Genomic DNA, 21957 nt, shown 5'->3' with positions numbered 1-21957 from the left:
CCTCCAAATATTGACAGTTGGATATGTGTAATGCATTCCACTCTCTTGTTGAGAAATACACAATTTATGGAGGAACACCTTCTATATTGGCCTTCTAAGCTTTCCGCCCATTTTGGCAATCGATGCCAATGGGGGAGAAGTTTCAGAGAGTTTTGTGGAGAAGTCTTCAGAGTTTTCTCTTTGCTTTGGTTTTGTCCCTAAGCATTTGCATCTCATACGCATGCATTATTGGTTGTTGCATTGCATGTTGATGCATAATTCCTTATATAAACTCTCTTGAAAGTGATTGTCATCAATTACCAAAATGGGGGAGATTGAAAGGACATGCGGTGCCCCCATGTGTGGTTTTGGTAATTGATGATAATCTCTATGAACTAATGGTTGCCTTGAGTTATATTTGAAGCATTTGTCCATAGGATTGTCTTGAAGTCCATGTGTTGGTTTCAAGGAGTTTATGAGATGGCTAAAGTGCTTTTCAAGGAATTATCCAAAGATTGGTCATGTGTGAGTTGAGATGGCCAAAGTGCTTTTCAAGGAATTATCCAAAGATTGGTCATGTGTGAGTTGAGCTTATTGCAAGCATGTCTTGAATAATAAGATTGTGTGATCATTCATGTTTACCTTCAAGACATCATCCAAATGAAGAGAGTTGGAAAGATTCAATGTTGGTCAAGACTAAGTCAAGAGTGAATCAAGTTGATCAACTCACAAAGCGTAGAAGAAGTACCGAGAGGGATCAAGTGATCCCATGGTATGGTAAGCATTGTCCATTATACTTTGTGTACTAACCCATGGTCTACGTGAGAGTTCTTTGTGGGGTTAGGTATGTTTCCATGGTCTTGCGTCAAGAGGAAGATCTCATACAACCCATGGAGGATGACATCAAGTGGTGATCGTCATCAAGTTTGCAATGTGCAAGTTCAAGTGGAGCAACTCGAAGAGCGGCTCACCCATAATGGAGTATGGGGGAGCAATCAAGCTTGAAGCTTGCCGTCCATTGTGGTGTCAATGGAATTGTGAAGATGTGCCAAAGAGTGGCTCACCCATAGTGGAGTATGGAGGAGCAATCAACTAGTCTTCATCGAGCCAACACAATCAAGAAAGGTGGTCCAACTTGAGGAAGTCAAGATCGTCATCATCTAGCTCAAGTGGACTATGTGCAAGGCAAAGGTTTTGCCTTTATAGGTCTTCTATTTTACCGGTCTCATAGTGGTAGTTGGGAGACCGGGTTGTAGGATCGATTGTCGTACTATCAAGGGGGGCTCTCTAGTGAGTAGCTTGATCGTATCGCTCGTCGAGAGCTCAAACCATTGCATCCTTGCATTATCTTTCTTGGTTCTTGTTTGGTTCCTTTTGTGAGTCTTAGACCTTATGGTCATCTTGATGACAAGTTTGACTTCATCGAAAACGGAGTTCGCATGCGTCTTCTATGATGTTTTCGGTGTTGGAGGTTTTACCGGTCTTATCCGAGGAAGGGTTCTCACCATTTTATTATGGTCCTTTTCTCATTTGCTTCTTATTGATATTTCTCTCAAGATTGTGTTAGCCCTTGTCATTAGCTTTCCAACAAACTTGGTTTTGTTATATTCGGAGCTCGTATGCGAAAGTTGTGGCTATTTTGATATTGCCTGTTTTACACAGAGAGGTTGTACCGCCCCATGGAGAGGTTGTACCGCTTGACCGGTACAGCCGGTGTTTGGAGCGGTTGTACCGCTCTAGAATTGGTCCGGAGGTTGTACCGGTCATGTACCGCTCTACCACCGGACTGGTCTCTGTTGTGGTGCGGTTGTTGGGCGGTTGTGGGCCGGTTGTACCGCTTATTGCCTGTTACCGGTTGTACCGGTGCTCATAGAGGTTGTACCGCTCCTATGTTGTTTCGTACATAACGGGCAGATTCGTGGGGACCTATTTAAGGGGGTCTTCTTCCCAAATGGTTCCCTATCTCTTGAGCTCGTTTTTGCCCCCATTGTTGACCATCTTTGAGCTTGCTAACTCTCAATCCCTTCATGGATTCTTGCTAGCTTTTGAGGGAAAAGAGAGAGGAGATCTAGATCCACATTTCCACCAATCACTTTCTCTTCTATGTGAGGAGAACCCCTTGGATCTAGATCTTGGAGTTCTTGGTGTTCTCCTTCTTGTTCTTCCTCTCATTTTCCTCCCTAGCATTAGTTGCTCCGGTGGGATTTGAGAGAGAAGGACTTGGGCACTCCGTGTGCCCTTGCCATTGCATTTGGTGCATCGGTTTGAGTTCTCCACGGTGATACGTGGAAGTGAAGTTTGAGAAGCTTATTACTCTTGGGTGTTTGGGCACCCTAGAACTTGTTCCTCTTGGGTGCCTTGGCGCCCTAGACGGTTGGTGTTGTTTGGAGCTCAATCATTGTGGTGTAAAGCTCCAGGCAAGCGTCGAGGTCTCCAATTAGGTTGTGGAGATCGCCCCGAGCAATTTGACGGGTTCCGGTGACCGCCCCCAAGGGTTGCCAAAGTGTACGGGTTCGGTGACCGCCCCCAAGGGTTGCCATTTGTACGGGTTCGGTGACCGCCCTCAAGGGTCCCTTAGTGGAATCACGGCATCTTGCATTGTGCGAGGGCGTGAGGAGAATATGGTGGCCCTAGTGGCTTCTTGGGGAGCATTGTGCCTCCACACCGCTCCAAACGGAGATTAGCATCCGCAAGGGTGTGAACTTCGGGATACATCATCGTCTTCGCGTGCCTCGGTTATCTCTTACCCGAGCCCTTTACTTATGCACTTTACTTTGTGATAGCCATATTGTTTCTTGTCATATATCTTGCTATCACTTAGTTGCTTATCTTGCTTAGCATAAGTTGTTGGTGCACATAGGTGAGCCTAGTTGTTTTAGGTTTTGTGCTTGACAAATTAACCGCTAGGTTTATTCCGCATTTGTTCAAGCCTAAACCGTAATTATTTTAAAACGCCTATTCACCCCCCCCCTCTAGGCGACATCCACGATCTTTCAACCGTCGATTATTAATTACCTGGAGCTCCTTACTGGGGACCTGTTCATAGCCCATCACGCTGATTGTATTTTTAATGAGGAACACTTTCCGACATTAGCGGGAGACTTCAAGTACCAGAAAGAATGCTCGGAAATTGATTGGAATGCTCAACCCATTTCGTCCTCTGATCCACATACACAAGAGACTGAACTCCAAGTTCGGAAAATCATTAATTTGCAACATCTTGCAAATAACCTGCCAGATTCATTTACTGATCTAAAAGGTGTTACAAAGTCCTTAAATCTGGCCAGAAATGCGCCCGAAAGAGTGGAGGTACCAATAAAAACCACTCAACTCCATGTTCCTAAAAAGAGGGGGAGTAGTATGGCCTCTGACCTGGAACAAGCTTCCAGCAAGCAATAAAGGAAATCGAGGAGAAAAACCTCGGAGTCAGTAAATGTAAGTCAACTCAACGTTGATAAACACCTTATGGGTAGTATACACCCAGTGGAAGGGCAACCTCCACAACCCAGCTTCAGTTTGCACACACTGGCTGGGCCATCGGAACACCCACACTCACGCGTATTGGGAAATCACGAAGAGTCATTAGGGGTGCAGGGAATTTCCATCAACTATATCGATTCTAGAGAATCTTTCGATCGTAAGTCTACGAGTGTCGACATTTATTTTGCTGAAAAAATTGCATATATCCTTCTCACTGATCATGATCCAAAGACCATCGTTGAGTGCCAAAAGCGCTCCGACTGGCCTAAATGGAAGGACGCAATACAAGCAGAAATTGCCTCGCTTAACAAAACAAAGGTATTCACTGAAGCAATACCGACACCTCCCAATGTTTTCCCTGTGGGATACAAATGGGTTTTTCTCCGGAAATGGAATGAGAACAATGAGGTGGTGAGATACAAAGCAAGGCTCGTAGCACAAGGGTTCACGCAGAGACTCGGCATTGATTTCAATGAGACATATTCTCCTGTAATGAGTGGAACCACTTTTCGATACCTTATATCTTTGGCAGTGCAAAATTGTCTATTTATGCAGTTGATGGATGTCGTGACCGCATATCTCTACGGGTCACTAGATTCGGATATGTATATGAAGGTTCCTGATGGAATCTCTATACCGAATACAAGTAAAACTGAATAAGTCATTATATGGCTTAAGACAGTCGGGACGGATGTGGTACAACTGACTTAGTGAGTTCCTTCTACAGAAAGGTTACTTCAATAGTAGTGATTGCCCATGTGTCTTTATCAAAAGGTCCTCTACAGGATTTTGCATCATTCCAATGTACGTAGATGATCTCAACATCATCAGTAACACACAAGACATTGATGAAGCACCCAATCACCTAAAGATGGAATTTGAGATGAAGGATTTGGGTAAAACCAAATTTTGCTTAGGTATTCAACTTGAGCACCTTCCCTCAGGAATTATGGTACACCAAGCTGCCTATATCCAGAAAATATTGGAGAAATTCAATATGAACAAATCCTACCCATCTAAAACTCCCATGGTGGTTCACTCTTGTTAGGATTAAATTAATAGGTTAATTAAAGAGATAATCCTCCAATTGTAATCTGTACTTCGGTTGCATTGGTAACCGTCGCACCTCTCCCCTTGCACCTCTACGAACAGTCGCATCTCTCGATCGTGTCTGTTCCCCTTGTATATATACCGAGAATCATTCAATGAAATTGATAGTTGATTCATTTGATCCTCTCTCGATCTCGATTCGAAACACGTTATCAGCACGCTCCCGCAGAGCCACTTCATCAGCGCGGCGCAAATCCTTGCCGGTGGCTAGCGAAACAGCCGCGACGTCGTTCCTCCCGGCCATTGCTAGCCTTTTTGGCTACCGACGGTGGAGGCCCTAGCGCCCCAGGACACCACCGGCAACGCCCGCTCACCCCTTCTCTTCTTCTCCTTGAAGAGAGCCGGCGCACGGCCTCAGCGCGTGGTGCCCTCCTCTGCAAGGGCCGGCCTTCAACCTTGAGCCCTCGACGCTGTCGTGGCCCTCAGACCCGGCGTGCCAGCGCGCGGTGGCAGCAGTGTGGTGGCGCCCGCCTGACGACCTCCGGCGGCACGGCACCCGGCGTTCCATCGCTGCTTCCCCTGGGCCTGAATCGCGGCTCCTCGCGAACAAAAGAGGCAACGGCGGTCGAAGAAAACGGTGGCCAACGACCATCGACGCTCAGATCGCGGCGGCGCCCAGCCCGTCTCCACAGGCCACGGCCGCTCATAGCGCACCTGTCGGCACTCCTCCCTTCGACAGAGAAGCCAAGGGCTGGCTTGTGGCTTCGCCCCATCGGCACGGTGCCAAGAATGCCTCGGCCTCCAATGCCAAGCGCGGCGGTGCTCCGTCCGGCTCGTCGCAGAAGAGGCTCTAACCGGCGGCCTACGGCCTTGGCGATGGCGACCAACGCCTCCCAGCGTAGGTCCCTGGACGCCTGGCTCCTTGGAACACGGCGACCCTGACGTGTGCTCCCGACTTCCGACGCGCAGCATGCCGACGCCCTCCGGTGCAGAACGCCCGTGGTCCACAACCTGCACGCACAAGCAGCAGCGTCGGCGATGTCCTCGACCACTATCTCCCGATGGCAATCACTGGGGCTTGGTTCAGGAGTTCTAAACTCTGATGTAGAACCACGCGTCCACACGGGAGAAAGAGATAAGAAGCCTTATCTCTTCGCGAGTTTTGAACTATAGCCCATGTTGCTTTACCTATTTCCACAATAGGCCAAAACTCGTGTCTATAAGTCTTGCGGCTAATTCTTGGACTTTTCAGGATAATTCAACATGGTACAACTACTAGTGCTATTCATTAGCACTTGTCATATTTAGACCATGTATGTATAGATATGCATTTCACTCATTTTCTGTTGAGTTTTAATATTCCAGAAATGTGTGTGTTGATATTCAAAATGTTCAATGCGTTTGCTATTGCAATCCCCTATACAACAACATTGATTTGCTTGAGATTTTTTTTATCTCTTGCAAAGATAAATTCAGTACCTCTAGAGTACTGATTTGTGATTGAGAATTTTCTTCTCTCGCAAAACAATCTCATTGCGATTGAGATTAATTTTCTCTCGTACAATATTAATTCACACTGCTGAATTATCTTGAAACTTGATACAAGATCATCTCATTTAATTTGAGGTCTATACAATTCAAGTTTTTCACTTGAGCATCAAGTTTGCAACATCATTACTATTCATTATAATAGTGGTGTATTTCTGTTGAGTACGATGTATTCCGGAATGTATGTATCTCCATGTTCACTACATGTCGAGAATAATACATCTATTTGCAATTGAGATTTTTAATTTCTTCCAAATACATATGCAAAATTCAAGGTGTCATCCTTAGCTATTTGAGATTCACACTAATGGTTTCAAGCCACCTTCTTGAAATCTATTAATTTTGCAACATTACGATGTATTTATATTACGCAATCTGTAATATAAATAAATTACCGGTTTTTCACCGGGGATGATATGTTCTATGTGTTTACCACATTGACATTCTTCATGAACATGTCACAGCGGTCGAGATTTATTTCTCCCGCACAAAAAACTTGTAAATTTTTGACAATAACATCTCTCTCATTATATTAGGAAAACACAAGGTAATGAGTTCGATCTACTGCCCATGTGCAGACTATCTCTATTACTGTGAGATCTGTATGATCTTCAATGTGTTATGTTTCCACAATTGAGGTTGAGCATTTTCAAGTTATACACTTGAGTCAAATTTTTGCATTCTTTTTACAAAACCATGATGGTTTTTAATTTACTTCTTGTAAATTAATTATCTCTGGCTTGCCCCTATAAGTAATAGATGGCTAACAATTTGAGGCACTTGCCCTCAATGGCCACAACTTACTTAAGCGGCTTATGGACATCAAGATCAGTCTTGCATCCCATGGGATAGCGCGTGCAATCCAAGCCACGCCACCAGGACGCAAAGGACCTCAAGGGTAATGGTTTGAAACTCACTTCAAACCCTCAACCTGACACCATCAAGCTGTCACGAGACCCTATGAGCATGGAGAGCATGAGGGTTGAATATGCATCAACCGACATGTTTGGAGACTATACATTTAGTCCCTTAGTCTCCTTAGTGATCTATTTTTTATGTTCATTTATGATGTTCTAATAAGAACATGATTATTGTTGTCATCATATATTGTATATCACAATATATTGTATCAGCATTTTCATACAAATTCATTTGTATGTATTCTATATATCTGACAGTGATTTTCTTGAGAATCTTCATGTCTATATATAGATTTCTACGGGAGTCAATCCGATGAAAAATGATATGTGCCTTGTGGACATATGCACCGCAAACTCTATACTCAGGGAAGTCCAATGTTTCTACTCTCATTGAGAGAAAGGAGATATTTTTAAATCGCTAGACGCGATGAGGTATTTGTTGGCTCAACTCGAGTCATATTTACTATCCCTGTGGGTACTCGAGTAACATCGGGATGCTTTATTGCTTCCCGGGATTAACTCGTACCCTACTAAACTATGGAGGTATCCATCAAAATAGTTTCCATAGCGAAACTTATGATGACAACAAAGAGAAATAACTTCTCTTTACCATGTGCAACGGATATGGCAAGCACATTCTCTGTGTATCATCTAGATTGTACTACACATACAGCACAACCCGTAGCACATGTTGCGTACGAGATAGTTTTCCTGAGTGTCTTGTACATGACAAACTTGGCATACTCGCCTTCGTCATCGAGACATTGGGTTGAAATCAAAACTATCAGCAATTCCAGTAGTTTATGATTATTTTGATGCTAAATACTAACACAATTTGGATTTTATGTGCGCTGCAAGTAACACAGGGAAGCTAATTTTAAGGCTCGCACACCTTAAAGTCTACGTTGAACCACTCAGACTCGTTGAATGCATCAAGTTGAGGGAAGTGGCTCTTCCCATCCATTGACCAGACTATTTAGGTATTCCATGGTTCTAAAAGACATATCTATATGATGGTCTTAAGTGTGTGCTTTATTCACACGAAACCATTGGCTCATTATCCTGACATCGATTTCAAGCAAATCGAATGGATAACATTGCAAAATTCTCCTTGAGTGCCTTCTCTATGGCCCTTGGATTGAAATTTAGCAATTTGTCCTAATGTTTAGACTCAAAATGGTTTGGTAGAATCCTATCCAAAGTGTTAAGCTCATTGCATTATCTTTACTTTGGAATTGCAACTTACCAACTTTACGTTGGAGTCATGCAGTTTTACACGCTCATGACAGAACTGCATAATATTATTCCACTCTATTTTTGATATCTGGATATCTACCAAGTATTTCCTATCTGCGGTAATTCGGTTGCATACCGATATCACCACCCGGCATACATCATTGGCTCCTCAACATATAGTTGGGATCTATGTGAGGAATAACTGTATTTCCGTCAATACCTCGAGCCCCTAGCATGGGGAGTTATTCAAGGCTAGTATGCTGATTCAATGAGGAACATTTCTAGGCATTAGGGGGAGATTTCAAGTACCATAAAGAATGCCAGGAAATTAGTGGATTGTTCAACACATTATCTGCCTCAAATCCACATACTCAAAGATCTGAACCATGCGTTCAGAAGATTTGCAACGCATTGCAAATAACCTGCCAGATTCATTTACTGACTATAAAGGTGTCACGCAATCCTACAATCCTGCAAAAATATGTCAGAAAGAGTGGAGGTACCATCTAAAACCACTCAACTCCTCGTTCAAAGCAACAGGGGGAGAAGTATGACAATAGTACATCAGGATTCCGCTTCTTGCAAGCAAGGATATCAAGGCCTCTGAATCAGTAAATGCAGGTCAACTTCATGTTGACAAACACCTAATGGGTAGTATACACCCAGTGGATGGGAAACCTCCACCAGCCCAGGTCAGAGTGCACACAATGACCGGGACATCGGAATACCCGACTCAATCGCATTGGGAAATTGCGAGTAGTCACCATGGGTAACGATATTTCCATCAACTATATATTGATATATAGATTCTGGAGAATCAAATAACCGGAAGTCTACAATTGTCGACATACATTTCTTAACTAGATTGCAAAACCTTTCACATGATTCAGGTCCAAAGACCATGGCCATGGCAAAGTGTGAACAACACTTGGACTGAACTCAAGCAAAGGGTATAATCTAGGTAGAAATGATCTTGCTCAATAATGGAAAGGTATTCATAAGCAATACCTACACCAGTTTTCTTCTGGAAAATGAATTGAGAACAATAAGGTGGTGAAACATAGAGCAAGCATTGTAGCACAAGGGTTCACGCAGATACCCAACTATTCTCCAGAGGTGGAATCTCTTTCCGATAACTTATATCATTGGCAGTACAAAATCATCTATCTCTGCAGTTGATAGATGTAGTGATCACATACCCATGTGGTCACTAGATTCAGACATATATGGTTGATTCCTCATGGAATCTCACTTCTGAATCGAAATGCAATACGCAACATACATTGTGTAAAATTAGTAAGTTACCATATGGCTTATTATTGTCGGTACATTTGGTATAACCGACGTAGTGAGTTCCTTATACACAAGGATTACTCCTACAATGATGATTGTCCATGTTTGTGTGTCTGCAATGACGACACATGTAATCATCTAAATGACGGAGTTTAAAATGAAGGATTTGGGTAAACCAAAACACCGCTTGTTACTACAACTTGAGCACCTTCATTCATACATTATGGTATACTATGTTGTCTATATCCAAAATATATTGGAGAAATTCATTGTGGACAAATCTTATCCATCCATAACTCTCATGGTAGTTCATTCTCTAGACATAGAGAATGATCTATTTAGACCAAGAGATGATGGAAATGAGATATTGGGACTCAACATTCCATAATGCCATTGGATCCACCAAACACAATTGGTTGGTGCTCAAGAATATCTTTTGATATCTCCAAGGCATCAAACATCTTGTCCTGGTTTTCAGTTTCACAAAAATGTGAACACCGATATCATTGGGTACATCGATCAGATCCCCACTATGTCAGATCATAGACAAGCTTAGTGTTCCTACTAGGCGTGGTAGCCCTCTCATGAAGAGTCTTCGAAACAGACCTCATGGCTACATCCACCAACCATTATCTCAACGATAATGTTTCTTGTGTTGCCCGGATGCAAACAGGTTACATAATAAGCAATATCACTATATTGCATATCTTGCAAGTCAAATCATACGACTGATTTTTTCATCGGGTTTCTACCAACTTCTATGTTCCAGAAATGTGTTCATGGAATTGGTAGGTGACGGCTTCAAATTTTGCAAGAATCAGGGGGAGTATCTTCCTGAATTGTTCATGTTCAGTGCATTATATTATACTCTTTTTCCCTTCATGAGTTTACTTTACAGGTTCTCATAAAGGTTTTTAATGAGGTAATATCAACATGAGATCATATGTCATACTTTCAGTTTTCCCCACCGGGTTTTTTAGGAAAGTATATACGACATATTTATTGTCCTCTGAACTCTATGGGTTTTTTCGTATTGAGTTAAGAGACAATAACCATTATATGTTGCACCATTTTCTCCTTATTTTTCCCACTGGGTTTGAAGGAGTTTTAGCAACATATCATACTGCAATACTTCTCACATTTTTCCCACAGGGTTTTTGGAGAAGAGTTAATTCAAGGATGATTCCAGAGATGGTCGGTTGCAAAGACAAGGAAGGATTAGGGGGAGTGTTAGGATTAAATTAATAGGTTAATTAAAGAGATAATCCTCCCATTGTAATCTGTACTTCGGTTGCATTGGCAACCGTCGCACCTCTCCCCTTGCACCTCTACGAACAGTCGCATCTCTCGATCGTGTCTGTTCCCCTTGTATATATACCGAGAATCATTCAATGAAATTGATAGTTGATTCATTCGATCCTCTCTCGATCTCGATTCGAAACAGCTCTCTAGACATAGAGAAAGATCCGTCCAGGCCAAGGGATGATGGAGAAGAAATATTGGGACCCGAGGTTCCATATCTCAGTGCCGTTGGAGCGCTCATATACCTTGCAAATTGCATGAGACCTGACCTCGCATTTGCAGTGAATCTACTTGCTAGACATAGCGCAACTCCCACCAAACGGCATTGGTCTAGAGTGAAGAATATCTTTTGATATCTCCAAGGCACAAAGGATTTTGGCCTGTTTTTTCAGTTCCAAAGCAACCAGGACTCTAATATGATTGGATACGCCGATGCTGGCTATTTATCAGATCCCATAATGCCAGATCACAGTCCGGTTTTGTGTTCCTACATGGTGAAACTACTATATCATGGAAGTCTTCTAAACAGACTCTGGTGGCAACATATACCAATCATTCTGAAATTATCTCATTATTTGAGGCATCACACGAATGTGTGTGGCTTCGCAAAATGATAAACCACATACAACAGTCATGTGGAATTGGTTCTATAGGATCGCCTACCATTATCTACGAAAATAATGCGGCTTGTGTTGCACTGATGCAAACAAGCTACATCAAGAGTAATATCACTAAGCATATTTCTCCTAAGTGGTTTTTCCCCATGAACTTCAGAAAAGTGGGGAAATAAATATCTTGCAAGTTAAATCATGTGAAAACCTTGCCGATTTATTTACTAAGTCTCTACCAAATTCTACATTCCAGAAATAATTTCATGGAATTGGTATGCGACGACTTCGGGACTTGCAAGTATCAGGGGAGCGTCTCCTTGAACTATTCATGTTTAAAACATCATATTGCACTCTTTCTCTTTGTGAGTTTCTGTTTCAGGTTCCCATCAAGGATCCTATTGACGAAGGATCTTGTCGAGGCGATGATACTACAATGGACAATCTTGAAGATGATGATCATATCTGGACAAGCGTATGAAGATTCTACATGGACAAGCGTAGATTAGGGGGAGTGTTGTGATTAATTAGTTTGTAGTAATTAGAGGGAAATCTCCCCTTGTCCTGCGGCATACAGTTGCCTTGTGGTAACCGACATGTCTCTCTTTCCCCTCTCTTTTAACTGTTGCATCAGCTCTAACCATCGCGTCTTGTGCGAGGTGTCTTCCAAACATATATAAGTTGTACTCTCTTTCCCCTCTCTTTTAACTGTTGCATCAGCTCTAACCATCACGTCTTGTGCGAGGTGTCTTCCAAACATATATAAGTTGTACTGTTTCTATCAATCAATACAAGTTGATCTTTCATCTAAACATTACAGATCAAGCAAGGGTTGCCTAAGAAATCAGCTTCCTAAACCCTGCAGAAAATTATGGTTGAACCCATGGACTCAATATTCACACTGGTCAAAAGGCTTTTAACACATATTCAGTCCAAGTTTCAGCAACGAAACAACGTATTCAGTCCAAGTAGTAATGGCCCGGCTCAACTAAAGCAGATCCAGCAAATTCTGGACCACCAAAATTGTTATATGGGCACGATGGCGGAATAATATGGAGGCTGAAATGAGCACCGGAGAACTCAGAATTGCTATAATTCAGGGTACATAATTATTAAACCCATTAAGGTGGAAACGCAGGTTGAGCGCTCGTGTATGCCACATCGGCTTAGGAATAATTGTTCCACTCGATTTGCAATTGGTTCATTTGGCCGAGTGCGTGTATGCCACATCGGCTTAGGAATAATTGTTCTACTGGATTTGCAATTGGTTCATTTGGCCGAGTTCTGATTGATCGTTCGTGCTGCTCCTGGCAGTAAGATGGTCACCATGTACAGTTACCGGTACGATGCTCATCATGTACCTCGTTAAGCAACCTTGTTTCAATGAACTTCATACACTCAAATGCACTTAACAAAAGAATATTAAGCGTTAGGTAGTGACTAATGCCTAAAAAAATTGTGCTCTTCAGTAGCCTGGCCCGCTCAACTTTTTCTTTGAGGCTCCGCCACTGGTTGTAGGTGTGATCTAAAAAGTATATAGCAGCATATTTAGGACGAGAAATATCTTGTAGCTGTGTGGCCAACATACTGTGAGGTGCGATTTCCTCGTTAAGCTTTTTTGGCGGCTGGGAAAACAAGCATTTCCCTTCTGGTTATCTGAAAATGTAAGCCAACCAAGAGAACATATTCTTCAGGTGTCACATATAGGATAGAGTAACAGGCTTTCATTGGAATACAAGCAACTCCTCCGTCCCGCAATATAAGATAGTTTATCAAGCTAACATAGCTTGAAAAACGATCTTATAGGGACTGAAAGAGTATTAAATTTAAATCGAACCACATGAAAGACTTGGTTAAACAGGTTTTACCCGAGCAAGCATCAAACAGAGCTTTTATTTTCTTCTAGCATTGGAATAGAACATACACACATTATTCTTTTGTTCACCAAAACTACAAAGGACCTCAGACATAACAAAAAAAAAACTACACCTACACCCCTCAGAGGGCCAAATAACCAGCCATGCAGTCTTCATGCAATGCGCCGCAGTTCATCTACAGAAAACAGCGACAGCATACAAAGCATAAGCATAGGCAAGCTAGCAATGCTTCCATGGGTACATCACCCAACCATGTAACACAAAAGGCATAACATCCAGGATGTCGGATCAAAGACTTCTAGCAAGCATGAACACTATTATCTGCCTGTTATCAAGCGGTAGACCAACCACCATATTCGCGCTCTGTCCGAACCTATTTCCGTACATTCAGGCAGCAATGAACACTTGTTCAACATTGTTGAGGAGACTTCCAGGCTCCACCATTGCTTTTCAATCACTAAAGACCTTCGAATCACATATTAAGACTTCAAAAAAAAATCAACAACTAAATGAAGCACATATTTGGATTAAGAATGGACGATTCCAGCTTGAGAGAATAATATCTGGCTGGGCGAAAACCCAGCAACTGTGAATGTTTGAGAAACAAGCCAATATAATGAAACAAGCAGCAAAGAAACAAACTAAAATCAAAACAAAGATAAAATGGGAATGTTAACAAGGCTCAGACATCCAAGGAAGGAATTAGCAGCATTAGCTCTCAAGCCTGGCTGGGCGAAAGCTCTTAGGCGGCAACTGCGAATGTTTTGAGAAACAAGCCTTAAATTTATCATCACTGCCAAACCATTTCCCCAGTTGATTGAATAAAATTGACTATCACAGGAACACAGAAGGCATAGCAAATGTTCATAGCTAACAGACACGCCAAACCATTTCCCCCATTGATTGATTAAAATTGACTATCAGAGGAACACAGAAGGCATAGCAAATGTTCATAGCTAACAGAGACATGGCAACAGACCCATTTACATACAGACAATTAGATACTTGCAGGAAAAAACAGAGTAATCAAGATTAAAGAGAAAGAAACCAGAAACACCAGCTGAACCAAACGGCGTTTAAATGGGGATTCCAGCCAGACCAATTAACAACAGTTATGAGGAGGACACTTGCAGAGAAGAAGCAGCTGTCGCTTACAATATGAAAAGTAAAAGACCCAAGCAGTATTAAACCTTAGAAAGCCGCAAATATATCGTCGTTTGGAATCTGACTGTAATTCCAACATAAAAGCTAATCATTGTAGGATTCAATTGCATTCTGGATCTAATTTGGAAAACAAGGTCTATTATCAGAATATAAATGCCTTCTCATTCACAGGAATCCATTGATACTGACCAAATAAACAGCAGCAAAATTATCACTGGTGGATTCAGATGCAAAGATGACATCATATGTACAGCTTAAGCCATCCTTGGATCAAGTGTTGGATCATGCATTAATACCTCGTCACTAGACTGGAACGTTATGAGGAAGCAAAGGATCAACAAAGCAAAAAGAGATTAAGATCAAGTTGCTCAGTGGTGGCAATATTTAATTGGTTCGATTCTGCCAGCGAGGTCGTCAATGCTTTCAGAAGAGGGAGCTTGTTATCCTCATCGCAACTACGTTGCCCAAAACAACAAACAAAATCAAACACAAAAGGACAACGAAAAGAACAACGAACGGCAGAAAAAATTAGGTACGGATGGCTCGGTTCAGCGGGATAATCGGCATACAAATCAACTCCTGAGAGAAAACCTGTGATTTGGTCTGTTGAGCTTGAATATTTGCAAATCGTCACTGCCATCACCCAAGGAAAAGAACCAAGTATGTAAACAAAACAGAACCAACTGGAAGACATGACTGAAACAAATTTGGGAGGGATAAGGGTGCAGCAAAATATTGAATCATCATCTACCGAGTCAGATTCAGAAGTATGTCAATCAGCACAGATCCAACAATGCAGACCCTAAGACTGGGGCGACAAATATGAAATCATCATCCTCAAACTGGTTTGGAAAATCTTTGCAACCATCAATGTAACTATTGTACACAATAAAACTTTATTTTTGCAATCAAACTGAATTTACAAAAACAGTTAACAGATCGCCAACAACAATAGCAGTAAATCCCAAAAGCAACAGGATAGGAGCTCAGTAAGAACGTAGCGATTGATAATCACACCTGGAAGATCATATTTATTGAATTGTCTCATCACTGCTCACATCCAAGCAAATAAAAAAGAATTAACATGCCAAGCCCAGATATAATGTAATAAGAGGACTCAGAATATGGGTGGTGATATAACAGGATGGTCGGCAAGGCAAATAAATGCCAGTTACGACGAACGAGACCAAATATCAATCTTCACCGTCCTCTAAAGGAATCATATAAACTAAATTGACTGATTTTCAAATGAAAAGCGTTAGGTTAGATGAACTAAATTATTTGATTCTCGTGTAAAAGGTTTAGGTTGAAAGGTCATCAGATAGGAGCGAAAGACTATTTTTGTTCATGTAATCATGATTTGATCATATGAACTATGCACTTGTAATCATCACTCGACCTGGGCAAACACCAATTCAAGAGACATAAAAACAAAAAGACAAAGAAAACAGAAACGGGGTACCAGGAATCATGATGCCTCAGAAGGAAGGCAGTAGGTTATGTAATCATTAGTGATTTCATTGAGAAAGGTTCACACTAATCATCATCAGCACCATGAAACCATAAAACACATCAACTATAACTGCAGATATGAGCAAGATCATCGGCCTCATAGAGAAGATTATATAGTTCCACATGAAGAAAATTCAGACATATGCTTGTCTATTAATTTAGTTTAATCCTTGGCCACCAACAAACAAAAACACTTACAGAAGCAAACCAATCATCAGCTGAAGAATCTCAACAGGGGAAAGCAGTTTGGAGAGGTATACAAGAATGGTTGGAGGCAAGAAGATGCCAGCTACGACAAAGACAAAATATCAACCTTAACTGTCCTCAAAACAAAATGGAATCAGAAAAAAATAGATTGACTGAGATCAAATGGTTTACTGGTGCTCAGATTCTATGGGTGTATAGGAGTCATTCATGTGGATCTCCCATCAGTACGAGGAATGTTTTTTAATCACTGCACAATTGGAACAAACAGCACCAAGAATCCTTAACAAATCACACAATATTTAAAACATTGAATTATTTACGAATTTGGCATCTTGGAGCAGGACAAGACAACTAATGTCAATCAAATATTAGCCTGAAGGTGACAAATTTAATACTTCAACAAATTCAGATAAACACTTAGTCTCAAATCCAAATGCAAAACAAACCTCAAGACAAATAAACATGGATCCAAATGTAAAACAAACCTCAGGACAAATAAACACACAAAAAACAAGGATCCAATGAATCCAGAAGAAGCATGATTGGTGCTCAGATTCTATGGGTGTATGTATAGGAGTCGTTCACGTGGATCTCCCATCAGTACGAGGAATGTTTTATAATCATTGCACCACCAAATGTTCCAACTCAAAACTATAGAAGAACCACAAGGACTTGAATTATAATAGATAAAAAAGAAAAAAAATTGAAGCACAGAAAGTGAACTGGAATGTCAGATTGAGCATACGCCAAGATCTATCTAGACATTAGAAAAAATGAAAAAAAGGAAAAGTCAAAATAAGTGAACATTATTAAGGATGCATCAGATCTCCAAGGTGAAAAGGGTGTGACATCATAGAAATGCCTCAGACGCAAATTACCCATAAACTTGTGTCTCCTCACCTGCACCAACAATGCTCGTTCCAAAAACAGAAGCAACAACTTGAAAAAACTGACCATTTCAAATGAACATCAAAAGAAGACAGCAATTAACAATCAAACTCATTTTTGGCACCAATATACAAGGCAGAGTTGCAGCATTTCAAAACAAAAAGAAAGCTAAAAACAAAATGCACTACTTTTTCTTATCAAACCAGGGATGATGATCAGACTCGGTTCAGTATATAGGCCATCATGTTGGCCAATCAAACCAATAGGGAAATTAATCATTCATCATCTCACCTCCACTGATTAAATTAGAAAATGATTAGATTAAATTAGTCTGCATGGAACATTGCAGAGGATACAATGATAAAGCAAGGACTTAATCTTGAAAGCAAGAGAATGATCAGACTCGGTTCAGTATTTTAGGCCATCATATCAGCCAATCAAACCAATAGGGAAATTAATCTCATTCATCATCTCATCTCTCGCCAATTAAAACCTAAAACAAAAGATTTTTGAAAGAAAAGTACAAATAACAAAAAAGAAGTGAGTGAGGGGATGCATCAGATCTCCAAGGTGAAAAAGAGTATGACATCACTGAAATGCCTCAGACGCAAATTACCCATAAACTCGTGTCTCCTCATCTGCATCAACAACACTCATTTTCAACAACAAAAAGAAACTGACCGGCAAATTTAAAAAGAGAAACTCAACAAACCGGCAAAGTATTCTTTCTTAATACAACTAGTATGGGGTATGATCAGATAGAGCTAATACATGATTCATTGGACATCATATCATCCATCAACAATGTAATTATATCCTCATCTCATCCAAACGAGTCAAAGATAAGAAAAAATGAATAAGGGAAGAGGAGGACATTAACAAGCATGCATCAGATCTCCAAGTTCAAAAGGGTGTGACATCACAGAGATGCCTCAGACGCAAATTACCCATGAAACTTGTGTCTCATCATCTGCTTCAACAATGAACCTCCAGGAAACAGCAGCAAGAACGAGAATGAAACATAAATTTCTAGAGAAACTAGAGCCAGCAGAAGAGATGGATAAGCAAAAATATATATTTTAACATAAACTACAGAAAATATATCAACACAACCCACATAATAGTTGCTATATACACAAGTTCATACCGCATCTGAGAAGCATGCGGTATTTCTGGAGATACTGACGAAAAATACCAAGGCCTTTTTCTGGAGATACTATCAAAACACCAGCGCCTAATCACAACAGAGGGCTAACAAACAGGTAGGCAAATCCCTGATAAAACTACAGAATCGTAAGAGGACTGTGCAATGCGCACCACCATCACTACCGGACCACAACAGCGAGCCCATATAGAACGGCGACGGTGAGGCGGATCAGTGTGGCATCGTCTCATACACGGCGGCGATGAGATCCGCCGGTAATCAGTTTTTGCGATGCGCGAGGACAGATCAACAATCCATCCGTCCGAGAGGGAGCAACAGCAAACTGACCGAAATACAATCTGAACAACCTAAGACCCTAGACCCTAGAACTAGGCAGGGCGAGAATGCGCGGGGAACGGGGTCATTACCGAGCTCGTCGTGGAGCCTCCATGGTGGAGGCTATGGCGGAGAAGTGGCGGCGCGGCGAGGGGAGGTGGAGGAGTCAGTTGCTGGCTTATTATAGGGTTTGGATTATACAGGCCCGGTGTGGGCTTTGGTGAGTTTGGGCATGGGATTGTCCAGTGGCCTTTTGGGCCGAATTTGGAACAATAACCATTCTCTTCTAAAAAAAGGAACAATAACCAATCGTAGAAAAAAAAATGCCTTGTCTCAAAAAAATTGCCTGAAAAAAGCATTCGCCTTTTTTCTCAAAAACAAAACTTGATAATCTCAAAACCAAAGGATAAGATAAGATGCTTGAATATCTCACTAATATGTTTGTATATCTCATATTTCTTGTTGGAACATATTTTTTATGTGCGAATATTCAGGAAACTTTTCTGAGGTATTTACTATATGATTTTCCGGTGCTAGAATCTTTGTTAGAGTTGCATAAGAAAATTATTTTTCGTCATACCTCATGATTCTGATGGCGTCCGCACCACCCTAATGGTGGAGGTAACCATCAAACTTACATATACAAACTATCAAACAAACACCTGGTTTGGTATGGCTCGATAGATACATATCATGAAACATGCAATGTCTCGGCTCGGGTTGTCTCGCCATGCATTCTTAAACAAGTTATATGTCCCACCATACATTCATGGACAAGTTAGAAGGTGATATTAATTGCTCAATAGAAACCGGGTAAATACATCCAATGACTTCCGATGTTGTTAATTACCGTTGGATGACAGACGAATATATTGTTGGCAAACACAGTAATTTTAAAAAAAAATCATACACACGCAAGATCCATCTAGATGATGCATAGCAACGAGGGGAAAGAGTGTTGTCCACGTACCCTCGTAGACCGTAAGCGGAAGCGTTGTGACAACACGGGTGATGTAGTCGTACATCTTCACGATCCGACCGATTCTAGCACCGAAGATACGACACCTCCGCGATATGCACACGTTCAGCTCGGTGACGTCCCACAAACTCTAGATCCAGCTGAGTGTCGGGGGAGAGCTTCGTCGGCACGACAACATGATGACGGTGATGATGAAGTTATCGACACAGGTCTTCGCCTAAGCACTACAACGATATGACCGAGGTAGAAATCTATGGAGGGGGCACCGCACACGGCTAAGAGATCAACTTGTGTGTCTATCGGATGCCCCCCTCCCCGTATATAAAGGAGTGGAGGAGGGGAGGGTCGGCCCTCTCTATGGCGCGCCCTAGGGGGAGTCCTACTCCCACCGGGAGTAGGATTCCCCCCTTTTCCTAGTTGGAGTAGGAGAGAAGGAAGGGGGGCGGCCCCCCACCCAATTCGGATTGGGCTAGGGGGGCTCGCCCTCCACCTTTCCCTTCCTCTCCTCTATTCCACTAAGGCCCATTAAGGCCCATATACTCCCCGGGGGGTTCCGGTAACCCCCGGCCCCGGTACTCCGGTAAATGCCCGAACTCACCCGGAACCATTCCGATGTCCAAACATAGGCTTCCAATATATCAATCTTTATGTCTCGACCATTTCGAGACTCCTCGTCATGCCCGTGATCATATCCAGGACTCCGAACAACCTTCGGTACATCAAAACACATAAACTCACAAATACCGATCGTCATCGAACGTTAAGCGTGCGGACCCTACGGGTTCGAGAACTATGTAGACATGACCGAGACTCATCCCCGGTCAATAACCAATAGCGGAACCTGGATGCTCATATTGGTTCCTACATATTCTACGAAGATCTTTATTGGTCAAACCGCATAACAACATATGTTATTCCCTTTGTCATCGGTATGTTACTTGCCCGAGATTCGATCATCGGTATCTTAATACCTAGTTCAATCTCGTTACCGGAGAGTCTCTTTACTTGTTCCGTAATGCTACATCCCGTAACTAACTCATTAGTTGCATTGCTTGCAAAGCTTATAGTGATATACATTATCGAGAGGGCCCAGAGATACCTCTCCGATACACGGAGTGACAAATCCTAATCTCGATCTATGCCAACTCAACAAACACCATCGGAGACACCTGTAGAGCATCTTTATAGTCACCCAGTTACGTTGTGACGTTTGATAGCACACTGAGTGTTTCTCCTGTACTCGGGAGTTGCATAATCTCATAGTCATAGGAACATGTATAAGTTATGGAGAAAGCAATAGCAACAAACGAAACGATCATCATGCTAAGCTAATGGATGGGTCAAGTCAATCACATCATTCTCTAATGATGTGATCCCGTTATCAAATGACAACTCTTTGTCCATGGCTAGGAAACCTAACCATCTTTGATCAACGAGCTAATCAAGTAGAGGCATACTAGTGACACTGTGTTTGTCTATGTATTCACACATGTACTAAGTTTCCGGTTAATACAATTCTAGCATGAATAGTAAACATTTATCATGATATAAGGAAATAAAAATAACAACTTTATTATTGCCTCTAGGGCATATTTCCTTCAGTCTCCCACTTGCACTAGAGTCAATAATCTAGATTACATTGTAATGTTTCTAACACCCATGGAGTCTTGGTGCTGATCATGTTTTGCTCGTGAGAGAGGCTTAGTCAACGGGTCTGCAACAGTCAGATCCATATGTATCTTGCAAATATCTATGTCTCCCTCCTTGACTTGATCGCGAGTGGAATTGAAGCGTCTCTTGATGTGCTTGGTTCTTTTGTGAAATCTGGATTCCTTTGCCAAGACAATTGCACCAGTATTGTCACAAAAGATTTTCATTGGACCCGATGCACTAGGTATGACACCTAGATCAGATTTGAACTCCTTCATCCAGACTCCTTCATTTGCTGCTTCCGAAGCAGCTATGTACTCCGCTTCACATGTAGATCCCGCCATGACGCTCTGCTTGGAACTGCACCAACTGACAGCTCCACCATTTAATAAAAATACATATCCGGTTTGAAACTTAGAGTCACCCGGATCAGTGTCAAAGCTTGCATCGATGTAACCATTTACGACGAGCTCTTTGTCACCTCCATAAACGAGAAACATATCCTTAGTCCTTTTTAGGTATTTCAGGATGTTCTTGACCACTGTCCAGTGATACACTCCTGGATTACTTTGGTACCTCCCTGCTAAGCTAATATCAAGGTACACATCAGGTCTGGTACACAACATTGCATACATGATAGAACCTATGGCTGAAGCATAGGGAATGACTTTCATTTTCTCTCTATCTTCTATAGTGGTCGGCATTGAGTCTGACTCCACTTCACACCTTGTAACACAGGCAAGAACCCTTTCTTTGCTTGATCCATTTTAAAATTCTTCAAAAC

General features: G+C 41.8%; 1 long non-coding RNA gene, 13 other non-coding genes and 2 pseudogenes across 14 annotated transcripts; all 16 read right to left on the bottom strand.

The window, feature by feature from the left end:
* Positions 1-13287: 13287 nt before the first annotated feature.
* On the bottom strand, positions 13288-18685 carry LOC147967548 (uncharacterized). The gene is made up of 2 exons (XR_015603810.1): positions 18637-18685; positions 13288-17702 (listed from the first exon to the last, which is right to left on the bottom strand). It is a non-coding gene; the product is annotated as an uncharacterized LOC147967548 (long non-coding RNA).
* Positions 13972-14092, bottom strand: LOC147967563 (small nucleolar RNA SNORD14). Its single transcript, XR_015606989.1, has one exon. It is a non-coding gene; the product is annotated as a small nucleolar RNA SNORD14 (small nucleolar RNA).
* On the bottom strand, positions 14822-14917 carry LOC147967562 (small nucleolar RNA R30/Z108). Its single transcript, XR_015606917.1, has one exon. It is a non-coding gene; the product is annotated as a small nucleolar RNA R30/Z108 (small nucleolar RNA).
* On the bottom strand, positions 14995-15098 carry LOC147967561 (small nucleolar RNA Z107/R87). Its single transcript, XR_015606935.1, has one exon. It is a non-coding gene; the product is annotated as a small nucleolar RNA Z107/R87 (small nucleolar RNA).
* On the bottom strand, positions 15210-15296 carry LOC147967560 (small nucleolar RNA U31b). Its single transcript, XR_015606929.1, has one exon. It is a non-coding gene; the product is annotated as a small nucleolar RNA U31b (small nucleolar RNA).
* LOC147967559 (small nucleolar RNA Z43) lies at positions 15571-15666 on the bottom strand. Its single transcript, XR_015606889.1, has one exon. It is a non-coding gene; the product is annotated as a small nucleolar RNA Z43 (small nucleolar RNA).
* On the bottom strand, positions 15767-15860 carry LOC147967558 (small nucleolar RNA snR60/Z15/Z230/Z193/J17). Its single transcript, XR_015606905.1, has one exon. It is a non-coding gene; the product is annotated as a small nucleolar RNA snR60/Z15/Z230/Z193/J17 (small nucleolar RNA).
* On the bottom strand, positions 15932-16009 carry LOC147967557 (small nucleolar RNA U83). Its single transcript, XR_015606968.1, has one exon. It is a non-coding gene; the product is annotated as a small nucleolar RNA U83 (small nucleolar RNA).
* Positions 16348-16432, bottom strand: LOC147967556 (small nucleolar RNA snoR8a). The gene has a single exon (XR_015606928.1). It is a non-coding gene; the product is annotated as a small nucleolar RNA snoR8a (small nucleolar RNA).
* LOC147967555 (small nucleolar RNA snoR8a) lies at positions 16720-16809 on the bottom strand. Its single transcript, XR_015606926.1, has one exon. It is a non-coding gene; the product is annotated as a small nucleolar RNA snoR8a (small nucleolar RNA).
* Positions 16989-17085, bottom strand: LOC147967554 (small nucleolar RNA Z101). The gene has a single exon (XR_015606909.1). It is a non-coding gene; the product is annotated as a small nucleolar RNA Z101 (small nucleolar RNA).
* LOC147967553 (small nucleolar RNA Z102/R77) lies at positions 17274-17357 on the bottom strand (annotated as a pseudogene).
* Positions 17456-17542, bottom strand: LOC147967552 (small nucleolar RNA Z102/R77). The gene has a single exon (XR_015606913.1). It is a non-coding gene; the product is annotated as a small nucleolar RNA Z102/R77 (small nucleolar RNA).
* On the bottom strand, positions 17614-17711 carry LOC147967551 (small nucleolar RNA Z101). Its single transcript, XR_015606908.1, has one exon. It is a non-coding gene; the product is annotated as a small nucleolar RNA Z101 (small nucleolar RNA).
* On the bottom strand, positions 17813-17893 carry LOC147967550 (small nucleolar RNA Z102/R77; annotated as a pseudogene).
* On the bottom strand, positions 17946-18043 carry LOC147967549 (small nucleolar RNA Z101). The gene has a single exon (XR_015606910.1). It is a non-coding gene; the product is annotated as a small nucleolar RNA Z101 (small nucleolar RNA).
* Positions 18686-21957: the final 3272 nt, after the last annotated feature.

Source organism: Triticum urartu, chromosome 5A, assembly GCF_056163025.1.
Source record: "Triticum urartu cultivar PI428250 chromosome 5A, HENAU_Tu73, whole genome shotgun sequence".
Taxonomy (NCBI): Eukaryota; Viridiplantae; Streptophyta; class Magnoliopsida; order Poales; family Poaceae; genus Triticum; species Triticum urartu.
This window is presented reverse-complemented; position numbering and strand designations above follow the sequence as displayed.